We start from the raw sequence: 8,957 nt of genomic DNA, 5'->3' as shown, positions 1-8,957 counted from the left end.
ATTGAAAATGAAAAACCTAAAATACTCTGGGATTTCAAAATCCAAACTGACAAAAGCTTGGAATGTAATACACCAGATATAACAGTGATTGAAAAAAGTGAAAACAAGGATGTTTAGTTTATCGAAATATCAGTACCAGGAGATAGCCGAATTGATGAAAAAGAAACTGAAAAAATTACAAACTATCGTGAGTTGCAAGTTGAACAAATCGGGAAAAAGAAAACAGAAGTTGTTCTCATAATAATAGATGCTTTAGGCGCCATCCCCCAAACATTGAAAAAACATCTAGAAGCACTTGAGTTAGATGGATTAAAAACTGGGCAGTTGTAAAAGGCTGCTTTGTTTGGCACAGCATTCATATTCAGAAGGTATTTTTACAACTCATAGACCCTTGTATAGGGCTGAATTAGTGAAATATAACCAGCCTAAGGCTGGTTATATTCCTCAGCTTAAGGCTGAGGAAGCAAATCAAGCTTGGATGAATCTTCTTCTTCTTTTCAGCCATCTTCTGTCTGCTGCTGGATGAAGGCCTCCTCCAGTTCTTTCCACCTTTCTCTGTTCTTGACAATGGTTGACCAATTTTCCCCAACAAAATTTGACAATTCATCACTCCACCTTCTTTTAAGACGTCCTTGACCTCGTTTCTCTTCTTTTGGAATCCAGTTCACTAGTATGGTGGCTTATCGCACATCTTCTCTTCTGGATAGATGTTAGGCCCATTTCCAGTTTAGTTGCTTATGGTGAAGAATGATGTCACTGATATGTTGGTCGATTGTTAGTGCCTCTGTAGAAAAAAGTTAAGCAAGTTTGAGTGCAGTTAGTAGTCAGAAGGGATCCAAACGTTCGGTGCTATTGGCACACTCTTCCTCGATTAGTCTTGGATTCCCTGGAGGTGTCATAATAATAATAATATGAGTCTGGCTTCTTATCCAGGTGTTTCGCTTCTTATTTTTTAATGTGATGCCTAGCATCAACTTTTCCATTTTTCTTTGAGTTTTTGCTAGTTTATTTCCCAGTGCTTTTGTTAGAGACCAAGTTTCACAACCATATGTGATGCCTGGAATTATACACTGGTTAAATGTCTTCCTTTTTAAACAGAGTGGGGCATCATTGTTTTGAAAAATGCTTTTCGATTTTCTGAATGCACTCCAGGCAAGTTGAACTCTCCTATTTATTTCCTTTTTTGGAGTCCACAGTTTAGATTAGTGGTTCTTAACTGGTGTTCCCCGGAACACTGGTGTTCTGCGGAAGGTGAATAGGTATTCCAGAGAAGTTCTGGAATTTGTCATCATTAAATTAATTTGTTAGCATAAATTAATTTAATTATTTAATTGATGTTTAATTATTAATTAATAATTAATTGCCAATTATTGATTAATAATAAAAAATCAGCTAAATTACCAATTAATTATTGATTAATAATAAAAAATCAGCTAAATTACCAATTAATTATTAATTTATACTTTACAAAATAACCAAGGTGTTCCATGAAAATTTTGAAAAAAGTTTGAGAAACACTGGTTTAGATCAATGGGATGATCTAAGTATGTATATGAAGAGACTCTTTCCAAGAAATTGTTTTCTATTATTATGTTTTTTGGTGTTACAAAATGATTCAACATGATTTTAGTTTTTTCTCTGTTTATTTTTAGACTGACTTTTCTGCTTTCATGATATAGGTCTTCTATCATTATGTTAAAGTCTTCTGGAGTGTTTGCAAAAATTATGATATCATCTGCATATCTTAGGTGTGTTAACTTTCTGTTATTAATTTTTAAACCAAGGTCTGTCCAGTTTATATTATTAAATATTTCTTGAAGAACTGCTGTAAAGATTTTGGGTGATAGAGAGTCTCCTTGTCGGACACCTTTTTCAATTGATAGTTTATTGCTACTTGTTTGAAGTTGTATTATTGCTGTTGCAATGTGATATATTTCCTGGAGGAGGTCCATGTATTCTCCAGGAACTCCCTGATTCTGGAATGCTTTGATTATTGCATTAGTTTTGTTGGAAGTTTCTTAAACAGAAAGAAACTTCTGTTTCTTTAAGAAACAGAAGTTTCTTAAAAGCTTGGAGCCTTTTAAGAAAACTAGGTAGTGGCACCCTGATTGTTTGGGAACAATCAGCTATTTCTCCTAACTAATATGCATCACATTGTTGACACATCAAGATATACTGCCAAGAACAAACAAACAACACACTCTTCAAATAAAAAGAGAACTTACATATTAAAAATAACAGATCATCAGACCCTCTTCTATTCGTGACCTTTCACTCTTGAAGATATTAACACTGCTCTAATGGATATGAAACCAGGCAAGGCTTCATTGATTTCCCATTGAAGTCAGACCAAAAAACCTGACAGTGGTTCTTCTCTGACATCCTCCAGACTGGTAGACTTCTGAAAGAGTTTAAGAGGATAAAAATTATCCCTATCTTAAAACCAGGAAAAACCAACAACAAACCAGAAAATGACTGACAGTCTTCCTTTTATAAGCTCCCAGAAAGGCTTATCCTCAATAGAATTGCCCCTAAGATAATAGAACAAGTCCCAGTGGAACAGGCCAGATTCAGACATAAACGAAGCTGCTGGTTATGTCACTCACCACACAGAGGCAGGCTACCAACAATGCCTGAAAACAGCTGTAACTTTTGTAGACCTTACTGCAGCTTATGATACAGTCTGGAGACAAGGTGCAATCTGCAAGTTACTCCCTGCAGTCTCATGCAGAACAGTAGAAAAACTAATTGATATCATGCTAATCAACCGCCTGTTCCAAGTGTGTGTGTGTGTGGACGAGAACAAAAGTAAACAAAGATCACTGGATAATTGATTACCACAAGGGTCCGTTCTGGCTCCCCTCCTTTTTAACTTATATATCGCAGATTTGCCTAATACAGCCTCCAAGAAGTTTTGCTATGCTGATGACATTCCTCTAGCCACCAGACACACCAACTTTACTACAACAGAAGATATGCTAACAAATGACCTTGCAGTCCTAGATGAATACTTCTGCAAATGGAGATTATTCTCAAATTCTAGCAAAACAGAAGTTTCATGCTTCCACCTGAACAATAACCATGCTAACAAAAAACTGATGGTCTACTTCAACCACAAACTGCTATGCTACAACAGATTCCTGAAGATCAGTAGGTTGGGGTTGATTTCACAGTTCCAGAAATAAGACGCATAGTGGTGTTAAGCTGAGTATCAACCAAGTACACATGGGCGCTGTTCAGACATACGGCTGAGCAATATTCAGCTGCAGAGTAAATGAGACCAAGAGCAGTGAAACATTGTTGCTGAGGCACCCCAAGTTGTTCCGCATTGTTTATGCAGTATATTTTCATGTTTTTAGCTTGGATGCTGTGTTAATGAGATGTAGTTTAAAAGATAGAGTTCTATCCAAAGTAATGCCCAGATATTTCAGGAATCTGTTGTAGCATAGCAGTTTGAAGTAGACCATCAGTTCTTTGTTAGCATGGTTATTGTTCAGGTGGAAGCATGAAACTTCTGTTTTGCTAGGATTTGGGAATAATCTCCATTTGCAGAAGTATTCATCTAGTACTGCAAGGTCATTTGTTAGTATATCTTCTATTGTAGTAAAGTTGGTGTGTCTGGTGGCTAGAGCAATGTCATCAGCGTAGCAAAACTTCTTGGAGGCTGTATTAGGCAAATCTGCGATGTATAAGTTAAAAAGGAGAGGAGCCAGCTAGCGTAACAACCCCAACCCTTGCAGGTTGGGGTTGCTACAACAGATTAATGAAAAGATTCCTGGGCGTTACTTTGGATAGAACTCTATCTTTTAAACTACAACTCATTATCACAGCATCCAGGCTAAAAACACGAAAATATACAGTAATCCCTCGATTAGTGCTTCATTTTTTTCGATACCCAGATTCGATTAGTGCGCCTGTAAAATTTGATTAGTGTGCCCATATACATCTTAAATATAAATGTTACAGATTTTAAAAATTTTCCATCTATACATTTTTATGCCTAACTATTTTAAAAAATCACTCACCAGAATGAAATAAAATAATTTAGTTATTGATTTTAAACATTTTACAAAGTTATTTTTAATGGCATAACTACACTACTTCCATGTATACTATTTTCCAAATTTTTACTGCCAAATACAACTTCTCTCATACAACCTATGGACCAGGGGATTATCGCAACCTGTAAGGCATACTACCTGAGAAGAACATTTAAACAGGTAATAGAAGCAACATCTGGTGAGAATTATATGACATTAGTAGAATTCTGGAAGAAATTTAATGTTAAATTTGCTATTGAAAATATTCATCAACATTGGAATGAAATTACTACTAGCAATATGCGAGACATTTGGAAGCACATTCTTCCACATTGTACAAAAGATTTTGGAAGCTTTTCAAATGAAATGGATAATGTTGTTGAGGTAATTGCCAACATCGTGCATGAACTGGGTTTTGATGAGATTGACAATGATAACGTCCAAGAATTAATTAAATCTCAGTTGGAATCACTCAATGAAGAATTGAGCGATTCCGACCTGCTAAATTTAGATGCACAGTGGGAAGATCCTGAAGAATAAGAAGAAAATTTACCACTAATAGTCAGCTAAAAGAGATTTCACAAAAGAGACATCAGGGTCAGCCTTTAAGCAGCAATGCTTAGAGGCTGACCCTGATGAAGGGAGAAGCAGTAAAATTTGCAGAAGAGTAGAAGAGGCAATAGGGCAATGGTGTCGGTTGTATGAAAAAAAAAAGAAACAAAATGCCCGCCAAACTACATTAGCTCAATTCTTTGTTAAGAAGTAGAATAATAAAATTTATATTCTGAATATGTTTTATTGTCTTTCATCTTCATGGTTTTCCTTTAACTAGGCCCTGAGACATACTTTAATTCTTTTATAAAAAAAATTAAGGTTCTGAAAAGAAATTTGAGGAACGAATTATACTTTTTCCCATAAGTTCTTATATTCGATTAGTGTGTTTTTGATTAATGTGCCTGTTTTAAGGAATGCATTAGGTGCCCTAATCGAGGGATTGCTGTACTGCACTAAACTATGCGGAACAACTTGGGGTGCCTCAGCAACAGTGTTTCGCTGCACTGCTTTTGGTCTCATTTACTCTGCAGCTGAATATTGTTTATCCGTATGTCTGAACAGCACCCATGTGTACTTGGTTGATGCTCAGCTTAACACTACTATGCACCTTATTTCTGGAACTGTGAAATCAACTCCAACCTGCTGGTTCCCAGTGCTAAGCAACATCCCACCTCCACACATCTGCAGATCCAACTTTCTTCTACATGAATACAGCAAAATCGTGGAAATCCAAGATCCCCCAATTCCTCTAAGATATCCTGTTCTAGAAATAAATAGGCGAAGTCAAGGCACCCTCCAATCCTAACAGCGAAAAATCTTGCAGAGACAAGTTTTAACATGAAGTTGAAGTGGAAAGAGTCCTGGCATAGCACTTCAACAGGGGACGTCCGTGAATTAGTGGACACAACACAGATGCCTTCGGATTTTGACCTACCTCGGAAAATTTGGTCAGCCCTTAACAGAATCCACACCAATCATGACAGACGTACAGACCACCTTTACGTATCGGACATGAGTGCCTCACCCAGGTGCGACTGTGGATCACCCCCACCAGACAATTAATCACATTACAGTAGAATGTGCTCAACGTGCATACAGTGGAAACCTGTCGGACTTCATCCATGCTTCACCAAGTGCAGTTGACTGGATAATCAACATAGACATACAGTTGTAGTCTATCCTTGAGTGTCTCTTTTACGACTGAATTATAATGCAATAAAACTTTTCATGTGTGAGCCATGCACTAAATAAATAAATAAATACGGAATCCTGCTTGTTCTACTGGTTGATTTTAATCTAGAAGGATGGTTAACATGTTATTACTTTTGGGAGAATTTTGTACAGATTAGAGATTAGAGAGAGTACTAATTGGTCTATAGTTCTTTCCTTCTTCGTCCCCTTTTTTAAATAACAGTATCACAGTAGCATTTTTCCAGTTTTCTAGTATCTGGATGAATATTTTATATATATATATATATGTGTGTGTGTGTGTGTGTGATAATCGGTTTTACTCGGTTGTTGTGATACATTTTAAAAATATAGATTTAATGACTTCAAAAACCGAGATAACTTATAAAGATTTTATGAGAATAATACTACTAGTTTCTGCTTATAACAGCCTTCCTCAGGTATTCATAAAGTAAAAGAATAGTAATAAACATTGAAGTATCTAAACAAACTGGAAATTACAGGTAAAAATTGCTACACATAATTGATACATAAAAAATGTTGTATTTTTTCAAGTTGTTCTAACAGGCGTGCCATTGCTTATTGCAAGTGTGCGTGCAGGCTCACGTGAACGCCAATATTGAATAACTGCAGCATGGCTATCTGGGATGTTATAACTCAAATTGTTGTTTAAGTGGACAGGGTTCAGCAGGATTTCCCTTGATGCTACAATTTTTCTCTCAAGCTCATCATCACAACGAAAGATATTTTCTGATCTATCCCAGCAAATGGAGTGGCTTTGTTGATCATCATTAGAATTATTTGAAAAAAGAACATGACTGGATAACGTTTGAAAAAAGAACATGACTGGATAACGTTTGAAAAAAGAACATGACGGAATCAGTTGCATGAGATCTTTTGTAAGAGATGTCTCTCTTATGCTCTTCTATATGTTGTTCAATAGATTTGTTAGTTTGTCCAAAATAAGGGATATTGCAATCGCACCATAATTTATATACACCTGGATATTTTAGGTTGTGATGAGTAGTCTTTGGATGGCTGATTAGAGAACGGATTTTAGGAAGTGTGGTGAAGAACGTCATGATTTTGTATTTTTTAAGGACTTTAGCTAATTTTTTAGAGACTGTGCTAATGTATGGAATGGAGATGCTACCTTTAAAATTAATAGTTTCTGTTGTGCACTGCCAAGGAGGATCCAAAAGTAATTTCTTAATCGTTTTTTCAGAGTATCCGTTTTGTTTAAAGATAAGAGTGAGGTGATTTATTTCTTTTTGTAGTTCATCTGGTTCATTCAAGAGAGAGCGTGCTCTGTTTCCTAAGGTAGATATAGTTCAAAGTTTTTGTGGTGGAAAATGATGAGAAAGATTATACAGATATCTGTTGGTATGAGTAGGTTTTCTGTATATAGAGATTTTTAATCTTTCAGAGCATCGTGTAAGCATGACATCCAGGAAAGCTAAGGAGTTATTATTTTCTAGATTAGCAGTAAATTTTATATTAGGATGTTGGATGATGAAGAAAATCTGTGAGAGATGTGTGCCCGTGATTCCAAATAATTTATATATCATCACCATATCGTTTCCAAACTTTTGGTTTAAATGAGAAGGAAGATATGGCTTTTTTCAAAATCTTTAAGGAAGATGTTTGCTAGAACTGGGGACAAAGGATTGCCCATTGCCAGGCCTTTATATTAATATATATATATAAATATACTAGGGGGCTCCGCCTCCCTGGCACCTACGCCGCCCAACTCCCTGAGTTCCAGGCTGGTAAACCGGTAAGCTGGTAAGACAAAAAAACGTGACATAAAAGATGTTTCGAATTTTGGCTCATCTTTTTATATATAGAGAGTAGATATATATAGGTATAGGTAGGTAGCAAAGATTGCAAATATGAGGGAGGTCTGGAAAGTTCTGATAAACACCTGGAACAAAAATTATATTAAAGCAACTGATATAACCACAAGAAAGAACATATGAGAATATAAGAACATAAGTTACTTTCATAACTCTGCTATTAGTATGTTCTTTTTCTGTGGTTATATCAGTTTCTTCAATATCATTTTTGTTCTAGGTGTTTATCAGAACTTTCCAGATTCCCCCCCCCCCTTCATACAACGCTGAGGGTAATTGGAATGCTGAAACAAACCTTGACATATAAGGATAATGAAATCATTTTGCCGCTTTACTGTTATTATTACTATTACAAATGCTTTGATATAACTTCACATGGGCTATTGTGCACATGTCTGGTTTCCTGATTTCTGTGGTGATGATACAGTGGAGAGAGTGTTAGTAATGATATCGGAATTGTGGAATACAGATTATGAAAACATTGAGAATTTGTGTACTGTAAGCAATAGCAAACAGGAGAAAGTGGGATGATATGATTGCGACTTACAAACTTCTGAAAGGGTCATACAGCTTACTAATAGTTGGAATTTTTCATTTTATGGAGGATGGGGAGAGGACAAGAGGGCATCTATCTAAGTTGAGAATGAATGCAGCTAGTGCAGTGATGTGTGGCCTCTCTTAATGAGTCCCTAACCCTCTGCAGATCTCTCTTAATAATAATAGTCTTATAAATATTCATTGTTTGTCATCATCGTCTATACAATAGGTGAAAAGTTAGTGGGAGAAGGCATCTTTCTTTATTCTGAAGAGTTTAGAAGGATTAGGAGGAGCTCCACTGTTAAAAAATAACTATATTCTAGTGATTTTCTCATTGTAATATCATGTCAGCAACATTCCAAAAAAAAAAAAAAAAAAAGCAGCATGAATGCTCATAAAATGCTTAACTGTTTGATATCAGAATTGAATCCCCTTGATGTTTCATTTGAAGAGAGGAGAGAAGATATACGTTTATACCTTAAAGATCAAGGAGTGTGACTGATATGAGGTGCATTTGCATGCATAGGGATGGTCTCCTGGTTCTGATCAAGAACATCATCCTTATTTCTGACATATCCAAACCTACAACATTGGTCAAAGCAAGATATCTAAGTTGCCTGTTAAGCTCCTCTACAGCCCTAATAAATTAAGATGCTTTAAATGTCAGCAAATATTGACATGGTTAAATTGTCTATGCCCAATGTGGTAGTAAAGAGCATTTTAATAAATCTTGCTCTGCAATGAAACCGAAGTGTATTAACTTTTAGGGAGAACATCTAACCTA

This window comes from Typopeltis vanoorti, chromosome 1, assembly GCF_054136105.1.
Source record: "Typopeltis vanoorti isolate ZY-2024b chromosome 1, IOZ_Tvanoo_1.0, whole genome shotgun sequence".
Taxonomy (NCBI): Eukaryota; Metazoa; Arthropoda; class Arachnida; order Uropygi; family Thelyphonidae; genus Typopeltis; species Typopeltis vanoorti.
Note: the sequence above shows the minus strand (reverse complement) of the source record.